The sequence below is a fragment of the Thalassophryne amazonica genome, chromosome 12 (assembly GCF_902500255.1).
Source record: "Thalassophryne amazonica chromosome 12, fThaAma1.1, whole genome shotgun sequence".
Taxonomy (NCBI): domain Eukaryota; kingdom Metazoa; phylum Chordata; class Actinopteri; order Batrachoidiformes; family Batrachoididae; genus Thalassophryne; species Thalassophryne amazonica.
Window position 1 is genome coordinate 23,965,429 of NC_047114.1, and position 7,900 is coordinate 23,973,328.

General features: G+C 40.3%; 1 long non-coding RNA gene across 1 annotated transcript; it reads right to left on the reverse strand.

Moving 5' to 3' along the window:
- Positions 1-269: 269 nt before the first annotated feature.
- On the reverse strand, positions 270-644 carry LOC117522624. The gene is made up of 2 exons (XR_004564262.1): positions 578-644; positions 270-485 (listed from the first exon to the last, which is right to left on the reverse strand). It is a non-coding gene; the product is annotated as an uncharacterized LOC117522624 (long non-coding RNA).
- Positions 645-7,900: the final 7,256 nt, after the last annotated feature.

A 7,900-nucleotide genomic window follows, 5' to 3' on the forward strand; every position in this document is an offset into this window, starting at 1 on the left:
CATTACCATGCAATATAGTTACATGGTAACACAGTTATATAGTTAACAGTTATATTTTGTAATTATGGTGCGTTAGGTGTCTCTCCTTGAGTTTCTTTGTTTTATGCACTGAAAATTAAATGTGATTTGATGACATCTAATGGACAGTGATGGTGTTACCATAATCAGACTGCAAAGGACACACTTCACAAAACACATTTGTCATCTTAGTTTAGAGAAAACATCAATAATGACACAGTTTTAAAAAGAAAAAAAGTTTATATTGTGTGAATCACAAATGAGGTTCTGGTAAACCTTCACAGTAGAAACAGATTGTTAAAAAAAAGTAGTAAATCTGGTAACATTCCTCAAAGTTCCTTCTTTCGTGGCGACATGCGTAACAGGCTTTAGAACTTTGAATGTGCAGTTGTGCATCCTCACTCTCTGTAGCAGTAGCTATTGTAGCGCCCTCTTTGGCTCGAGCTACAGGCATCAGGCAGGGTCCCCTAAAATAAAGGAAGAGGTCAAATGTCATGGTAAAGCACATAAAATAGAAAAATAACACTGTGTTGTGACACACTGTGGCCTTGAAGTGCACCTTGTATATGCTGCAGATCAACGTGAAGAGGTGAGACTCAGCTTTGCTCTGCAGGTCATCTGTGTGCCTGCAAAATAATCAACACACACGAGTCAAAAGGTCAAACACCCAAACGTCTGACAGACGCCTTCATAGAGGTGGACAACAAGACTTCACAGGAAAAAATGTTTCTGCAGCACAAAATAAACTGTCCCAAGGAGCCCCTCCATGGGAGTCACTAAGGTCACGACCTGTCAGCAAATTTACGAAATGTGAGGTGAAAAATAAAGCATGGGTTTAAAAATCTAATACATGCAATTACACAATGTTAGATTCTAGAAATGTGTGACTGTTATGGAAAAAATAAGGGACTTCAAATTAAAGCTTGTAAAAAAAATATAATGCGCTCTAAAAAGTTTTTTAAAATCAGTCAGTGAACGCATCACTGTAGCACCCCTGAACCTCAACAGTATAAATCCTACAATCACATTTAAACAAATATTACAGCATAAGCATGGATACTGTGGATACGAATATGAAGACAAACTAATAACTCCCACAAAATACATTTAATCAAATAATATTTTTGTTACTATTTTTCCAAACATTTTTGCAGGTAAGCCTCTTTTAATTCATACATTTAACAAAGCAGATGATAAAAGGCGCGGGTGCGAGCAGGGCGCGGTTCTGATCACAAGCTGAATGCATCAAACATTCAAACAATATCAGGGAGAAAAAAAAATATATTAACATTTCATTTAGCTATTAAAAAATAATATACAACCACAATTCCAATGAAGTTGGGACATTGTGTAAAATGTAAATAAAAACAGAATACAATGATTCAACTGAATACACCACAAAGACAAGATATTTAATGTTCAAACTGATAGATTTTATTGTTTTTGTGGAAATATTTGCTCATTTTGAAATGGATGCCTGCAACACATTTCAAAAAAGCTGAGACAGTGGTATGTTTACCACTGTGTTACATCACCTTTCCTTCTGGCGAATTGGGGTTGTACTATATATAATATAATATATAATAGATGACACTGAGAAATAGGCTGACAAACAACTAATCATACATTAGACAAATTTCAAATCCAGCTCGAAAGTGGTCATCTGCTCACTATTTTCATGCTAACAGCGCAAATGGTCCCACCTTTTCTAAGTGTCCAGCGAGTGGTGTTGGATGTTCATGTATGTCAACTGGAATTTGGCCGACACCTGCTGCGAGAAGGACTGAATGGTTTCTCACAGGGCACTCTCTGTCTTACGGTCGCTGGTGGTGCATGAATATAGGTGTTGTGACATGTGTACGAGGTGTTAGAGGGAGCTCTGATTTTTAACAAACTGCATGCAATTCCTCCTTCATGCTCATGTCAGCTTCAATCGTATTATGTGTGAATGGGCTCTTAATGTTGCAAAGCTGCCCAAAGATAGGTGCACCAAGCTTGTGGCATCATATTCAAGAAGACTTGAGGCTGTAATTGCTGCCAAAGGTGCATCAACAAAATAGTGAGCAAAGGGTGTGAATACTTATGTATATGTGATTTCTCAGTTTTATTTTTAATAAATTTCCAAAAAAAAAAAAAACTTTTTCATGTTGTCATTATGGGTATTGTAAGCAGAATTTTGAGGGGGAAAAAATGAATTCATCCATTTTAGAATAAGGCTGTAACATAATGTGGAAAAAAGTGAAGTGCTGTGAATACTGTGTGGATGCACACAGTATTTTTTACATCCCACACTAAGGGATGAACCATCCCTTAGTTATGCTGCTATAGACTTAGACTGCTGGGGGGTTCCCATGATGCACTGAGTGTTGTTTCTCTTTTTGCTCTGTATGCACCACTCTGCATTTAATCATTAGTGATTGATCTCTGCTGTCTTCCACAGCATGTCTTTTTCCTGATTCTCTCCCTCAGCCCCAACCACCAGCAGAAGAGTGCCTCTCCCTGAGCCTGGTTCTGCTGGAGGTTTCTTCCTGTTAAAAGGGAGTTTTTCCTTCCCACTGTCGCTAAGTGCTTGCTCACAGGGGGTTGTTTTGACCGTTGGGGTTTTTCTGTAATTACTGTATGGCTTTTGCCTTGCAATATAAAGCGCCTTGGGGCAACTGTTGTTGTGATTTGGCGCTATATAAATAAAACTGATTTGATTTTGATGCACTGTAATTGACCTCTGGGTGAAGGTTCCTGGTAGATCACCAGCTTCTTAGTCATTTCTCCAACAGATTTCATTGAATGATGGGCTACACTGTCCTCATCCTGTTTATTTTCATTCTGACCTGTGAATCCTGTTTTTTCAGACAAACCTGTTTGAACCTCAAGGATGGAGCATTCATCATTCACCATGTTAGTTATTACAACAGCAAGCTTTTATTTACTTTTTTAACTGTTAGTGTCCGGGACACACTACAAAAGTGTGCCATTTCCAGCTTCCAACTGCAACATAATTATTTAAATTTCCGCTCTTGAGAAGATTTAATCTCCAAAATGTGAATCTGCTACAAATCGTGAATTATCCGCAAAACATTCATGAAAATTTATGTAAACCGCGAATATCTGCAAACCGTTAAATATCAGTCATGATAAATATTTTCCTTCAGTTAGTTTACGGATTTCAGTTTATGGATCAATTACTTCAGGAAACTGTGATCGCAAACCCTATCTCCAGAGGATTTTGGGTGGGGTCAGTACACACGTGAGGTGGGGAGGTGAGCCCCAAGCAGGCTCACGCTTCTGGTGTCAACCACTCGGCCTTGTTGGGCTTGACCCGCTCCGTGGACAGTGGCCGGTGTGGAGTTTGACTGGGGTGGTACACCTATCAAACGGTAAAGCAGGTGTCCTAAGGTGAACTCAGGAAGAACAGAAACCTCCTGTGGAACAGAAGGGCAAAAGCTTGCTTGATCTTGATTTTCAGTATGAATACAGACCGTGAAAGCGGGGCTTCAAGATCCTTCTGACTTTTTGGGTTTTAAGCAGGAGGTGTCGGAAAAGTTACCACAGGGATAATGGTTTGTGGCGGCCAAGCGTTCATAGTGCGTCACTTTTGATCCTTCGATGGCAACTCTTCCTGTCATCATGAAGCAGAATCACTAAGCGTTGGATTGTTCACACTAACAGGGAATGTGAAATATCCCACGCACTGCCGCATTATTTGTTGTGCCAGTGCGTCCCACTTTGTCCTGCTGGACACATTACATAAAATAGTCACTTCATAGATGATGACGCATTGGCTCAGAAATTTCAACAGCTAATGTTCATGCGTGTTTGTGGTGGAGAACGCATCTGGAATCTGACTGGGAAACTCCAAAAGACTCCAAAAGTCTTTTTTTTGTAGTACACGTTCGCACAAGCGCCGACGTTGTGTGCGCAAGCGCAGTGTGCTCACACATCCAGCACGATGACACAAGCGAGACAATTTGATTGATCTAACTGACAGTGCTAATTATCATAACACACACAACAATCCACTCAGCTGTAAGCCATCTGGATGCATGAAGAGCTGTTCAGATGAAAAGCTGATGTGATTTTTGGCTGGACTGAGGAATACACAGTCATTTTTTTAATGGAATCTGTCTGAGCCTTGCGCAGTCAGGCATGGGGTTCCTCGAGGTTCTGTTTTGGGTCCACTGCTTTTCCCTCTTTATCTCGCACCACTTGGTCAATTATTACGTTCTTTTGGTTTTGGTTTTCACTGTTATGCAGATGATTTACAACTATATATGCCTGTAAATTGTGAAAATGGGTCTAACTTGTCCAAACTTGAGCTCTATCTTTTAGCTGTCATTAGCTGGTTTTCTAAGAATTTTTTGATCCTTAACTCAGCAAAGACTGAAATGATCATTGCACCTCAGAATGTACATCACTTATTTCAAAATGTTACACTTCCTCTGGATGACTGGTTCACTGCATTGAAAAAAATGAAACATCTTGGGGTTATATTTTACCAGACTCATGTGTTTGACAAACACATCAAGGAGGGATCAAAGGCATCTTTCTTTCATCTTAGAAGGATTGTTCACACATATCTTGACACTGGGGGAAAGAAGCAGAAACTGGGAGGAAATCGGCAAACAAAAAAACTAAATGGGGAACCATGAAACATTCCACCTGCTGTAGGAAGGGACACATGGTCGAACGGGCCTGCATGATACAACCGCAACGGTTTCATGCATGCTCATGCGTGTGCACAAACACAGTGCTTGCAGCTGGAATGTTTTGTACCACATCACATTGCTGCTGTAGAGAAAAAAATAAAAACCACACACCATAAAAAAAAAGGAGTGGCTATACGCCCAACCGCTGGGTCAGTAAAGTAAATTTGCGAGCATATACGCGCCACCACAACCGACCAATGAGCGAGCTTATAAGCTCACTTCCGGTTTCAAGGCAGGGGGGAAAAAGGAGGATATTTTCTCGCCGGCTGTGGGAGGGCTCGCACCCCGCGGAGAGGCTGTGATCTAAAGCGGTTCTGTTTGGCTCATCACACCCAGGGAACTATGTCAAACTAACACCATCTTACAGCCAACAAGCAGCATTTTGTTCAAACTGTTTCGTCGTCGTTAACAGGCTTCCGTTCAAAATGCTTATATGAAGTTTGACTGTTTTGATCCATTGCGGTGTTTTTGCAATAATTAAAGACGACGTTGTTAAATGTGTCAAACATATGCCACAATAGAGCCTTAAAAAGTGGTGTAAAAAAGGTAGTTTAGATGCACAAAATGTGTCAAATACACGATCACGGTTGGGCGAATAAGATAAGACATATTTATCTGCCCAACGGTTGTGCATGCAATGTTCAATGTATGACTTATCTGCCCAACGGTTGGGCGAATAAGGTAAGACATTATATTTATTTGGCGTGTAATGTTCAATGTATGACTTATCTGCCCAACAGTTGGGCGTATAGCCTTTGCCAAAAAAAAACACAGCAGTTTATTGAATCCCTCTTATTGAATGGACAACACAAGTACGAACCATCTGTTCCTCTGTAGATGACCCATGGTAACAGACGTCAAGTCATGAAATGACATGAATGAAGCCCAGCAAGCGGCGCACGTGTCCAGCGAGCAGCACCGAAGGAGAGACACAGCGTCATGTAGACCAGAGCTGACGTAGGTGATGTGACATTCAGATCACCAGCTGAGTGTACACATGATCAGATGCCCTTTTCACATAGAGCTGCGTGCCAGTGTGCGCTCTGAGCGGCTGCTCCAGCCCGTGGCAAAGGCGATATGTTTTTATGTATTTCCACGTGAGGACAGCACATACACTCACACACCTCACGGCGTAGAGTTGTAAGGTCATGTCCTTTAAAACACTGTACATGTTTTCCAGCTGTAACTTGCAGGTCCAGAGATCTCAAAAGCTGCTGCTGTGTGCAGACACGCCCACCTGTCCATTTAGCAGACAGAACAAAGTGTCACTCTCTGTTTCTGTGCTCTGTGATTATTTATTTTAGTTATTTGTTATGTAATTGTGTCTGTAGTTATTGTAGTATTTATTTATATACTTGACCAGGTTGTGTTCGTTGTGTTTTTAATGTAACACGTTGTGTGCACTGGCCGGCGATCAGCTGAGAGGTGCCTTTACTGTGCTGTGTGCGCTCAGACGTGGCTGGCCGGTCCTCATGTGATATTTTCTGTACATAAATATCAGCATGTCATGCAAGTGTGCTCCCCCACACACACCACATGTGTTGAGGGGGGAGCTGACACACTGGCACCCCATATGTTTTTAATTTTATTTATTTATTTTAATTTTTATGTTGAACTGTTCTGTGTGAGGCACCCTGAGACAGCTTTTGTTGTGATTTGGTGCTTAATGAGCTGATTAAATTGAAATTTAATTGAAATTATCTTAATTTGCTCCTCTCCACAGTGCATCCCCGCATCAGCAGCCTGTGCGCGTCAAAGACCCAGACTCATTGCTCACACTAAACTGAGGTGAGACTACATGAGAGACTAAATGTTTATATGTAATATAAAAGTTTAATTAATATTATTTATGTTAAAATGTGTTAGTTATGTCAAAGATGTTTAAAAGCACACAGAGATGTTTAAATGTTTAAAAAACGATGTTAAAATATGACAAGAGGTAAAAAATAAGAATAGAAACTTTTTTAAAAACATGTTTAAAATGTTTGAAAAGGGTGTAAAATGTGCTAAAAAAAAATAGAAAGTTATTAAAAAATATGTTTAAAATGCTTACAATGGCTGTAAAATGTGTAAATGTATAGACAGTTCCTAAAAAACACATAAATATTTAAAATGTGTTTAACGTGTAAAATAATAAAGAAACACAGAAGATATTGAAATTGACACTGTATATATTGATTGGTTCATTACAACTCCGTTCTGCCGGTCTTCAGAGAAAAAAATTACAAAAATTGTGTCACGCTCCAAATACTATTGAACCTAACTGCATATATAAGTGTAGCTCCACCTGCTGGGGTCCCCGGGGTTCCCCCACCACACACACACACACACACCACACACACACACACACACACACACACACACACACACACACACACACACACACCACACACATATCAGAATTACCTTTGTCCAAGATTATATAAAAACAATTTGTGTGACTCTGAAACATATTAGATTCAAGGATAAGCCCTTCCTCAAATATTAATATTACATAAATTTTCACTACATTTCATGGCTTCTATTGATTTCATTAAAGTTTGGTGAAAATTTCTTCCAGTTTTTGGGTAACACACTGTAAGGTAACTGATCACAACTGAACCTTTTACTCACAGGCCTTTGGAGATGCAACTGCTGAGACTCCCTAGGCTCCTGGAGGACTTGATACTGGGGGATGAGAGGGTGGACCGGGTTCCCTTCTGGGTTGTGTCCTGCACTGACGGTCTGCAGGACAGTCTGGGTAACTGCAGGGTTCCTGAGCAGATCCTCTTTGCAGCACAGCTGCAAACAGACTCTAAGGAAGACTCAGTACGCGGATCCTGTTCCGAGGAGTCCCACTGTGTCTAAAGATCAGAGAGGATGTGTTAGATTATTAATACACTTGGGTCCATAAGTATTTGGACAATGAATTTCTCTTTTGTGCATGTATAGTTTTTCTTCTGTATACTGCCACAAGTTATACCACATCATGGAGGAGTGCAACAGAGACAGATTTTCATAAAAATGAACATGTGAAATTTCATCTAAGGTTTCTCATAAGGTGCATGGGACAGTCCCATTGAGATCGGATCTGTTGCTTTGCCAGAAAATGATTCTCTGTTTTACTCTAACATGAAGCTGTGACTGATGGCAGCTACAATGTGGCAAATGAAGGAAGCCACCAACACATCTAATAACAA